The sequence below is a fragment of the Diplotaxodon limnothrissa genome, linkage group LG22 (assembly GCF_057381915.1).
Source record: "Diplotaxodon limnothrissa isolate DT_005_m linkage group LG22, D_limnothrissa_male_GT1.1, whole genome shotgun sequence".
NCBI lineage: Eukaryota > Metazoa > Chordata > Actinopteri > Cichliformes > Cichlidae > Diplotaxodon > Diplotaxodon limnothrissa.
In genome coordinates, this window is record NC_140616.1 from 15413790 (window position 1) to 15426489 (window position 12700).

Consider the following 12700-nt stretch of genomic DNA (forward strand, 5'->3'; position numbering starts at 1 on the left):
GCACCCTTTTTGTAGATTTCAGGTTTGCTCTTTAGTTTCTCCCAGTTTAGATTTGTCATTACTCATTGCCTGTTTTTGCCACTGCCACCGTGTAAATAAACTTCACTCGCATCATCAGTTTGCTGCATTTTGGGTCCTCCTTTTCCTCCACTCCACACGGCTCACTCCGCCAGCCGTGACAGTACGAGCCGACCAAACATGGACCCAGCAGCATCCGCACCTTCCCAGGAGTTTCGGGAGGAATTAATTGACTCCGTTTCAAGGTTGGTCAACCTATGGCTCGAGCATGAGGGGGAAGAGTGTCTCCGCGCTGTAGAAGCCAGGCTACAGCAGCTCATCTCTGCTCACTCCTGGCTGCTCGGCTCTCTTCACCCGCTCGCACAGGACTTCATTCTTCATGAACTGCACCTTCACCCTCCAGCTGCTACCGCTTCCCAACCCAGCCCGCCGGAGGTTTTGCCCGGCCCGCCGGAGGTTTTGCCCGGCCCGCCGGAGGTTTTGCCTGGCCCGCCGGAGGTTTTGCCCGGGAGGAAGCGCCGTCGGCGCGTCTCCACACAGCCGGGGAATAGGACTTCGGTACTGCCGGCTGTTTCGCCAGCTCGTATGACTGTTTATTCCGGGGCTGTGTTTGTTGAGTCAGCTGCCCAGCAGTCGCTAATTCAGTTAGCCGCTCACTCGTCACCTCCATTACAGTCACAGCCAGACCTATTAGACACTATGTTACAGTCCATAGCCCAGTCAATAGCTCAGTTGGTAGAAGACTCATCAGCCTTATTATCAGCTCAGCCGTCATCTTCACCTACTCCTCTGATACTTCAAGTTAAGTCCATCCAACCTGAAAAGAATTATTTTTCACCTGTTCATGTCAAGCAGAGAGACACACCACATAACACAGTAATCAGTCCCCAACAGCTGGCCAGTACAGAGACTGTCACGCACTCCAGGGCCTCCCCAGAGGCTGGGTTCCAGCCCCCAGCCGACTCTGGACCCCTGGAGGTTAAGAAGCCAGCTGAGGACTGCACCGGACTGTCGCTGCCTGAGCTGAGTCACTGCTCTGTGCAGCCGCAGTCCGCTTTGTGTTCGCCAGAGGCCCGTGTGCCTGCTGGTTCCGACCTGTCCCTGCCAGAGGCCCGTGTGCCTGCTGGTTCTGATCTGTCCCTGCCAGAGGCCCGTGCGCCTGCTGGTTCTGATCTGTCCCTGCCAGAGGCCCGTGCGCCTGCTGGTTCTGACCTGTGTGTTCCAGGGGCCCCGGTGCCCACTGGTCCAGAGACTGTTTTCGCTGGGGGGCCTGAGGAGCCCGTCCAGCCTCCTGCTTCGTCTGCTGGAGGGCCCGAGGAGCCCGTCCAGCCTCAAGTGTCGTCTGCTGGGGGTTCAGGAGAACCCAGCCAGCCTCAAGTGTCTACTGCTGGGGGTTTAGGAGAACCCAGCCAGCCTCAAGTGTCGTCTGCTGGAGGGCCCGAGGAGCCCACCCAGCACCACGCCTCGTTAGCTGAGGGTCCTGGAGGACCCAGCCAGCACATCCTCACACCTGCTGATGGTCCTGGAGGACCCAGCCAGCACATCTCCACATCACCTCCTGCAGCATCGCTGCTGTCAGGTTTCGCAGCCGTCCCGCTGCTGTCATCCACGCCTGGTCCTGCCTCCGTGTCTTCATCCACGCCTGGTCCTGCCTCCGTGTCTTCAGCCTCGCCTGGTCCGGCCTCCGTGTCTTCAGCCTCGCCTGGTCCGGCCTCCGTGTCTTCAGCTTCGCCTGGTCCGGCCTCCGCTTCAGCTTCAGCTTCGCCTGGTCCGGCCTCCGCTTCAGCTTCGTCTGGTCCGGCCTCCGCTTCAGCTTCAGCTTCGTCTGGTCCGGCCTCCGCTTCAGCTTCAGCTTCGCCTGGTCCGGCCTCCGCTTCAGTCTCGTCTGGTCCAGCCTCCGCTTCCACCTCAGCTTCGTCTGGTCTAGCCTCCGCTTCTACCTCAGCTTCGTCTGGTCCAGCCTCCGCTTCAGCCTCGTCTGGTCCAGCCTTGGCTCCGCCTTCGTCTGGTCCCGCCTCGTCTGATCCTGCGGTTGCCTCACCGCCGTCGGAGCCAGCTCGACCCGTTCTGCCTCGCCTCTGCCAGCCATTTTCCGGGCCTCTAAGATGTCATCATGGCCTTCGGGGACGGCCTCCGGAAAGAGTTCGTCGCCGCCGCTGGCATCGCGGCCGTCCTCCGGATCTGCTCGGTGGCCGCCACTACCTTCCAAGTGGTCGGCCTCCAGAACCGTTTGCCCGTCGCCGCCATTGCCGTGTGCACGGTCGGCCCCCAGAACTGTTTGCCCGTCGCCGCCGTTGCCGTGTGCACGGTCGGCCCCCAGAACTGTTTGCCCGTCGCCACCGCTGCCTTCCGCTCGGTCAGCTTATGGATCTGCGTCACCGACGTGGCCGGCCTCAGAAGATGAACTGTCCTGGACTTCTGAGTTGTCAGCCTCCGGGCCGGCCTCCTGAACTGTGTTTTGTTCTCGTACTCCAGCATGTGCGTTTTTTGTTTTGGACAATTCCCTCGATTCGCTGGGGCTTGTTTTGTTCGGTGTTGGTCCCTCCGTCCTGGGCCCCCGCCGCCCGCCCTGGGTTGGTCGTCTGTTTTTGTTGTGGGCTGTCTGGAGCCAGCCCTTGGAGGGGGGGTACTGTCATGGTCCTGGGTCGTTGACCCAGCGTTTTGTGTTTATTCTGATTTGTATTAGTTTAGGGTTGAACCTGAAGTTGATGTATATTCAGCCCTACCTGTGTCTGTCCTTGGTGCTCTGTTCATGTCCCCGTGTTGTGTTGCAAATCAGTCTGTTTCCTGCTTTACTTTGAAGGCTCGTGTTCTAGATTTCCTGTTTTGTTCTGAAAGTCTGTTTCTGTTGTCATTGTGTTCAGCTTGTCTCCTCCGGTCATCATGTGTATTCAGATCAGCTGTTCTTCCCTCCTGTGTGCGATTACCCGATTACCTTGTGTGTGTGTGTATATTTAGTGGGTGTCGGTCTGTGTTCGTTGTCGGCTCGTCTGCATTCTTCCGTGTGTCTCTGCGTCTCTCTGCCCCGCACCCTTTTTGTAGATTTCAGGTTTGCGCTTTAGTTTCTCCCAGTTTAGATTTGTCATTACTCATTGCCTGTTTTTGCCACTGCCACCGTGTAAATAAACTTCACTCGCATCATCAGTTTGCTGGATTTTGGGTCCTCCTTTTCCTCCACTCCACACGGCTCACTCCGCCAGCCGTGACAGTATGTGTGTGTGTTTATGTGCATGTGTATGTGCTTTCACAGTATAACAGTGGCTTCCCTTTAGTGAGTCTCAGAACTGCAGCGCAGTTCTCTGTCATCGCCTGTTTTCCTAGTAGAATGCCTCTCAAATGTTCAGCCTAGTTTCAAGGTAATTAAGCATGAAATCGTGAAAAGTGTAAAACCCCAGAAATAAATGACTCTAGAAGGACTTAGAAACCACACCCTGATGTTTTGGCTCTGACTTGGAACTCTGAACAGTGGAAATTGAGCTGTTAGAGCAATTAAAAGGGCTTAAATCTGAATATTAATTATTTCAGGGATTCGTGATATCTGAACAGCTCAGTGGGCATGAGAAGACCTGTGAAATGGCCTTTTTGAAACGGCAGAGATAATGAGGTCTGAAATTCACTGTTTCTGATGTATTAGCCGTCTAACGCTAGTTGGTTTCATAAACCCTGTGAACATTTGAATATGAAACTGATAACACCAAAGTGCTTTAGAGGACAGATGGAGAGGTTTTTGTGGCTGCACATAAAAAAGCAGACAGTTAACACATACTTGATCTTAGTTTGAAGTATATTATTGTTGTGACTACTGTTATCATCAATAAGTATTGTTTCTTTCTTGTTTTCTTCCACATTTCCACATTAGTATGTTATGGTAATTCCATCAACTTCAGCAGCTTGGCACTAGAAATAAAGCAGTGATGTGCCAGGATTTTTACAGAAAAGACCCCACCCCAAACTCCCCATTTATAAAAAACAAACTAACTAATTTCCTAATTTTATTCTTGAATATATGCTGAAATGCTATTCCTTGACATTTTCTGTCATTATTTACAAAAAAGGACTCAAATCGCAAGATGTCCTGGAAAAGGTGCAAAGATTTTATTGAATAAAATGAGACTTGGATTTGTTAAAACTGTAACAGAAATCAATCAAATAAAGAATTCCCAGACTTTGTATCGTCTCTCGATGGGATTGTGAAACCAAAAGATAGTTGGACAGGTTAGTAATAAAAAAAGTGTAGTGGAGCTGAAGGTTTAGATAAGTTCAACTTGGGAACTGAAGGGGTGGTGTTCAATGTTGTTAGTGTGTATGCCACTTGGAAGAGTATCAGAAAGAGGAATTCTTGGATGAAATTATATAGGATCACCAGGAGGGAGTAACTGGTTACTGATGCAGACTTTAATGGACATGTAGGTGAAGGGAACAGAGGTGACAAGGTGGTGTTGCTAAGGTTTGGTGTTAAGGAGAGAAATGCAGGACTGATAGTGATGGATTACAGAAAAAAAACAAGGATGGTAATATCTATGATGAACAGATGTTTAAGAAGAAGAAGCAACAAAGGGAAATAAGAGTGGAGAAGGTGCAGTTTGAACACCAACATGGAGACTGCAAGGTGGTGTCAGAAGGTAGCTAGACAGTATTGGATGGTAGTCTCCAGGATAACTTTGGACATCAAGAAGAGGAAGTGATTGAAAGCAGAGGCAATTTAGTGGTGGAAACTGAAGAAGGAATTCTGGGGGAAACTGCCAAGAAGCTGTTTAGTGTGTATCATCTAAACAAAGGACACAGAACAAGACTTGGTGTTGGAAAGAAGAAGTATAGGAATGTATTCAAAGTAACAGCTTAGCAAAGAAAAAATGGGATAGTCAGGGAGATGAGGTTTGCTTAGAGTGTTGATAAAGAAGCATACAGAAAGTCAAAAGTTGTTTCACTGTGTCTTTGAGAAATTAAATAAAGCATATGATAGGGAACTAAGAGAAAAACTTTGGTTCTACATGAGGAATTCAGGAGTGACAGAGAAGTATGTGAGGGGGGTGCAGAGGATGTGCTAGGACGGTAAGACAGTGGTGAGGTTTGTGGATGGAGTGGCAGATGGGTTCAAGATGTGGGTGGGATTATGATTTTTGTTTGTGACTGCAATGGACAGGTGGCCAGAAGAGATCAAGCAGGAGTGTCTGTGGACTATGATGTTTGCAGATGACACTGTGATCTTTAGTGAGAGTAGGGAGAAGGTTGAAAAGAGTTAGGAGAGGTGGAGGTATGAACTGGAGAGAAGAGGAATGGAATTTGAAAAATCAAGACAAGTTACATGTGTGTGAATGAGAGGAAGCAGGTGTAATAGTGAAGAATTGAGGAGTAGAGATAATAAAGGTAGGTCAGTTTAAATAGCTGTGTTAACCATTCAAAGCAATAAACAGTGCTCGGAAGAGGTGAAGTGGGCAGTGTGGATTGGGTGGAAACAACTGCCTATCGTGACAAAAGGATAGCAAAAAAGTTTACAAGATGGTAGTGAGATTTGCAATGATGTCTTCATCATCCAGATATATGTATTGACAAATACCTAGAAGGCTGAGGTGGCACAGTTGAAGATGGTTGGATTTTCATTGGAAGTGACCAGGATGGCCAAGATGACAATATAAAAGTACACCAGACAAAGTTAAAAAGGCAAGGTTTAGGTTTGCACATGTGAAGAGGAAGAATAGTTGATGTATTAGAGAAAAGATGTTGAATATGGAGCTACCAGGCTGGAAAAGAGAACCTTAGACAGAGTTTATGGATATATAGGATATAGGCTGGTGTGACAAAAGATGATGCAAGGGATAGTTTGCGATGGAGCTTTGGCCCCTGGAAGAAACAGCTGAAAAAAATCCAAAACAACAGCTTAGGATCCAAAATGGGTTTTAGTCACGGTCGAATATTTAGATCTGACAGGTTAGGTCCCTGCCTAACTTTGGGAGTACAAAGTCAGCGCGAGATATCAAGATAAATTCTGCGACTGAAGAGGAGAAAACGTACTTCTACTACTACCAGGTCTAGATCTCACTACCACTCAATGTAGCCAACAATCCAGCAAAGAATGGAGAAGCGACCGAAGTGACATACCAGTGGAATAAGATGTGCAAATGGAAATGAAGGCAGCCAAGCATGCATCTGGGAAGACTTCTCTTTAGGTACAGTTACCTAAAGAGAAGGTGGATCAGGACCTGAGAGGGCAGAACTATAATTTTACCTTTTAGGACTCCTTTATAGCTAATGAATTATAAAATATTACAAATTCTATAGTTATCATCAAAATATTTACAATCCGCTGATAATGGTGAGTGTTTACGTTTTTTTTTTTCTTTAGCGTACTTGGAGTAAAACACTATCAAAACACCTCAAATAATCAGAAGTAGGAGTAATTATTTTGCAGAAAAATGGTCCTCTCCACTGCTATACTGCAATATCATTGCCACAAATGTTTAAAGTTGCATTTATCTGTTTGAGCTACAGTAATGCATATATTATAAAATTATGTTTGCAGTAGCTATCCTGGGATGGATGTGTGGTGTCAAAATTAGAATAGGCATTTTCTCATAGAAGCTAATCTGCAAATGTTGGTTGTGTCAACTTGCCTGTTTTTTTTTTGTTGTACATGGCAGAAGCTGGCATCTGTTCTACATTGAAAAAAAAAATCAAACTTTATGACAGAACACTGTGATTTACTTTGGTAAGTCTTAATTAATGGCTTGTTTTTAGATTCCACTGGACAAGCAATGCTTGCCTTGCTTGCCCTGATGAACACCATTGAAGAAAGGTCAGTATGTCAGTAGAAACTCATAGACTGGCACAAACCTTTTAGAAAAATTCAATTCCATTTCTAACTACATGACTTTGAATCCTTTTAGCCCAAGTGAGATAATAATGATGAAATTTCCTACAGTGCATATCCCATTTCAGTACAATTTGTGATACACAAAGATTTGCAAATTGGTCTACTCTAGTTTTATGAATTACAAGGCTTGAGAATGTCAAACAAGAAAATGACTGAAAATGAGGTTCCCCATTTCATTAAAAGCAAACTCAAAACTACTGCCTGATATAAAGCTGATCTTTCATTATTCACTGGTTGGTCTTTTACACTTTATACCATCATTACAGTGTTCCCAACATACTGCCTACATATAAGAAAACATGCCCACCAAATGTGAAGAGGTGCCAGTATGAAACACAGTACTTCCTAGCCCCCTCAAACAAGATTTTTGAATAATACAAAACACAATTAAAAAAACACCCACTGTTTCGGTATGGATAAAAAGCAGTACCATTACTCTGCTGGATCCTCTATCTACAACAATGTGATGGTGCCAGCCCTACACTTTAGGAATGAATAACAACATGAGGGTATTGGAGTTTAGACAAAATTATACTGCCAGTTTTCCTAAACTTGGCACACAGTAGAGGAGCAGCCCTAATAGCTACTTAAAATGCAGTGCTGATTGGTCATGCAGTGTCTTGATATTCAGCTATTATGCTTAAAAATGACAGAAATGTTTAGATTTCAATGTATTTAAAATCGGAGTAAGTCTGATCAAGATCTTGACAGCTGCGGTGAATATCTTGTGCACAATGTTCGGTCTTTGATAGGTTTCCGTGAAAAGACAGTTGACAGGGAGATTTTGCATCAGAGACTGTTACGCTGGATCGTTGTATTCAAATGCTGCTTTTTTCATGCATCTCTAAGATAGGAAAAGCTATCATTTAACACAGTGGGAGAAAGCATGGATATCTGAAAGGTCAGTAAAGCAAAAGTTTAAAAAGTGATATTTATGTCACGATGTGAGGACAGTTTTTGAGCAAAACTGAATGATATGTGATACAGATTGTTAAGAATATAGGTTAACAGTGGAAAAATGACTTGTTTCTGTTGTGGGAGCTTTCATCACACATATGTAAAACTTCATCATATCTGCACACAATATTAAATCGCAATACGAGTCAAAAATCACCTCTTTTTCCAATTCACTGATTCATCTGTATGTTTACCTTCAGCTTTTATCAACCCCAGAAATGATAAATTTAACTCTGATTGAATAGTAGGTTAAAGTAAGTTGATGTTTTTGTCTTGTGTTAGTCATCAGCCTGTCATGTTTGCCACCACCATTCTTGTGGTAGTTTTTACTTGATGATAATAGATAACTAAATTAATGTATTTATTTTAAATACTCAAGATTTTTTATTGTGATTTTAAAAAAGGAAAATATATTATTTATTTTAAAGGTCAAAGTTGTTAAATGTAACCATTTCAATGCCATGTTTTCTGCCACGTTAAATACCATGTTAAACCCCACCACAGTACAGGCATAACAAGGCGTAACATCAGAAGGCCATCAACTCTCATGGGAAAGGTTTTGCATGAGAAGGGAGATTGTACAAAATAAGTATGGGGTTAAGATACATGTCACTACAATTTTTCCTTCCTGTCTAATTATATATGTCTTTTGTGTCTGTCTGCATGGTCCAAAAGACAAAAATTAACTGACAGAAATAGCTGTTGTCATTGTTTTAAAAAAGGGGGTTGTTACCCATGTACACCAATCCCTCTTTGCAGCAGCCATTTCTACAAATCTTCATGCACTCATGACCCATTTGCTCTGACATGCTTACTATTACACTGCTGTGGGTTTTCAAGTTGCAATTTACAATTTACGAACATGGTAAAAACTGAATCTCCTTGTCAAATCTGAGCTTCCTTTTTATATATAGCAATTGTACTGAAGAAGGTTAGAGTCTCTAACTAAAATACCCCCCTCCCATCTCTCAACTGCTTGCTCTCTGTGCGATGTCTCATCTCATTAATGTGTGAAGGAGCCCCCAGGTGTTGTCCCCTATCACACTTTGCCTTGTTATCTCCCCTCTTAATTGACCTGTGCTCATTATCTCCTCTAAATTGACGACCTCTTAACCAGTGTTTAACGAGGAGGGGAAGAAAGAACAGAGGAGAAGTGTTAGGGATGTGACCTTTGACTCCCAGCTCCCTGGGGGGTGTCAAGTGATCACGGACAGAGACACATGCACACACGCACACACACACACACACGCACGCGCGCACACACACACACACACACACACACACACACACACGCACGCGCGCACACACACACACACACACACACACACACACACACACACAGAAAATGAGCAGGACAAAGAGAACACACATAGTAATGCATAGTAGTAGCACAGACACACCTACTGCACAGTCATATGTGCATTTGAGCACAAGGTCAAATCAGAGCTTTCCTTGTCAAAGGCAGGAAATAAAAGGTCATATTGCCTAGGGCAGAATTAGAACAAAAGAAGAAAAAGAGAAAGAAACAGAGAGTAGAAAACTATGTGAAACTGTTTTTCACTGTACCAATAAACCCAATAAAAAGCAAAACTCACGACATATTCGGCTAAATGGAACACAAAGGAAAAGACACAGGAAAAGGATGAAAACAAAACTAACTCACAAATATTTACATGGCTGTCTTTGATTTACATGATAACAAAGTTTCTTCTGCTCAACAGTTACAGAACTCTACCCTAACCTTTAATATTTTTACAGGCAGGAATGTAAATCATGGTATATTCTTAACTGGGTTGGGTGATATGGACAAAAAAAATATGCCTAGGTATTTTTGACTGATGTGACGATTGCCAAAGGTATTCACTCATCTACCTTCACACATATATGAACTTCAGTGGCATTACATTCTTAATCCACAGGGTTTAGTTTGATGTCAGCCTACCCTTTGGAGGTATAAAAACTTCCACTCTTCTGGGAATACTTTCCACAAGGTTTAGGAGTGTGTTTATGGGGATTATTGACCATTCTTCCAGAAGCACATTTGTGAGGTCAGACACTGATGTTGGATGAGAAGGTTTGACTTGAAGTCTCCAGTTTAATTAATCCCAGATGTGTTTTGTCAGGTTGAGGTCAGGACTCTGAGCAGGCCAGCCAAGTTCTTCCACATCAAACTCACTCGTTCATGTCTTTAAGGATCTTGCTTTGCGCTCTGGTGCACAGTCATGTTTGAACAGGAAGAAGCCCAACTGTTCCCACAAAGTTGGGTGCACAAAGTTGTCCAAAAATGTCTTGATATTACATTAAGAGTTCCTTTCAGTGGAACTAAGTGGTCGAACCCAGGTCTCGAAAAACAAGCCCACAAAATAGGGGTTGCTGCATTGGGTGCTCCCGATGGGAGATTCTGATTGCAATACATTCAATGCTTTGCATTGTGCTTGGTGATGTAAGGAAACCCATCCATCCATCTTCATCCGCTTTATCCGAGGCCGGGTCGCGGGGGCAGCAGCCTAAGCAAAGAGGCCCAGACCTCCCTCTCCCCAGCCACCTCCTCCAGCTTATCCGGGGGAATACAAAGGCGTTCCCAGGCCAGCCGAGAGATATAATCTCTCCAGCGTGTCCTGGGTCTGCCCCGGGGCCTCCTCCCGGTGGGACATGCCTGGAACACCTCACCCAGGAGGCGCCCAGGGGGCATCCTTGTCAGATGCCCGAACCACCTCAGCTGGCTCCTTTCGATGTGGAGCAGCAGCTGCTCTACTCTGAGCCCCTCCCGGATGGCTGAACTTCTCACCCTATCTCTAAGGGAGAGGCCAGCCACCCTTCGGAGGAAGCTCATTTCTGCCGCTTGTATCCGCGATCTCGTTCTTTCGGTCACTACCCACAGCTCGTGGCCATAGGTGAGGGTAGGGACGTAGATCGACCGGTAAATTGGGAGCTTCGCTTTTACACTCAGCTCCCTCTTCACCACGACGGACCGGTGCAGCGTCTGCATTACTGCAGCTGCAGCCCCAATCCGTCTGTCGATCTCCGGCTCCCTTCTCCCATCATCGCGAACAGGACCCCGAGATACTTGAACTCCTCCACTTGGGGCAGGAACTCATTCCCGACCCGGAGTGGGCACTCCACCCTTTTCCCGCTGAGAACCATGGCCTCAGATTTGGAGGTGCTGATGCTCATTCCCGCTGCTTCACACTCGGCTGCGAACCGTTCCAGTGCGAGCTGGAGGCCCTCACCCGATGAAGCCAACAGAACCACATCATCCGCAAAAATCAGAGATGAGATTCTGAGGCCACCAAAGCGAAAGCCCTCCGCCACTTGGCTGCGCCTAGAAATCCTGTCCATAAAAATTATGAACAGAACCGGAGACAAAGGGCAGCCCTGGCGGAGCCCATCACCCACCGGGAACGAGTCCGACTTATTGCCGGCAATGCGAACCAAGCTCTTGCAACGGTTGTATAGGGATCGAATGGCCCGTAGCAATGAGCCAGGCACCCCATACTCCCGCAACACCTCCCACAGGACACCCCGAGGGACACGGTCGAATGCCTTCTCCAAGTCCACAAAACACATGTAGACTGGTTGGGCAAACTCCCATGCACCCTCAAGTATCCTCGAGAGGATAAAGAGCTGGTCCAGTGTTCCGCGACCAGGACGAAAGCCGCATTGTTCCTCCTGTATCCGAGGTTCGACTAGCGGACGAACTCTCCTTTCCAGCACCCTGGCATAGACTTTCCCAGGGAGGCTGAGGAGTGTGATCCCCCTGTAGTTGGAACACACCCTCCGGTCCCCCTTCTTAAAGATGGGGACCACCACGCCGGTCTGCCAGTCCACAGGTACTGCCCCTGATCTCCACGCAACATTGCAGAGGCGTGTCAACCAGGACAGCCCTACAACGTCCAGAGCCTTCAGGAACTCGGGGCGGACCTCATCAACACCAGGGGCTCTGCCACCAAGGAGTTGTTTAACTGCCTCAGGCAGGCATGGAAACCCATTCCATGAAAAGCTCTATGCACTGAAGACCACATGAAGTTTCGAGGTCTGTAGATATTGACTCTGCTGAAAGTTGGTGACCTTGGGCACTGGGCACTGTGCGCCTCAGCATCCACTGATCCCCTCGGTGAGTTGCGTGGCCTACCACTTCATGGCAGAGTTGCTGTTGTTTCCAATTCCTTTCACGTTCTAATAAATACCACTAACAGCTCACTGTGAATTAATTAATGTAATATATTTTGTTGACATTCTATCGCAGTACCTGAATTCACTGAGTTCCTGAGAGCGATCCATTCTTTCAGAAATGTTTGAAGAAGGAGTCTGCATGCTTAGATGCTTGATTTTATAAACCTGTGGCCATGGAAGTGATTGGACCACCTACATTCAATCATTTGGATAGGTGAGTGAATACTTGTGGCTACACAGTGTATCCTGTACAAGCATTTTTATTAAAATGTACAAAACTGTGTCTTCCTCCATTTTGCAGATGTGTTGAGTGTAAGCCCTTTACATTTGTTTCTTTATTTCCAATAAAAATGTTGTCTTTTATCGGTTATCAATTCATTGATTGAGTATGAAATACTGACCGAATAGTACCCATTAAAATTACACTGGTAACCAACATTTTACAAACATCCTTTATTATTGGGTCATTCACCACACCCAATAATTTGGCAACAGTTGAACTGCATTTTTATGGAACGCCAGGACTGCCATAATGAATTAATTAAATACACCATTAAATAATTAATTAAATGTGGCAATAATTAATTAAAATTGGAATTAATTAATTAAATAAATAGTTATGACACATGTAATTAATTAATTATTGACACATTTAATTAATTATTTATGTATTTCACATTT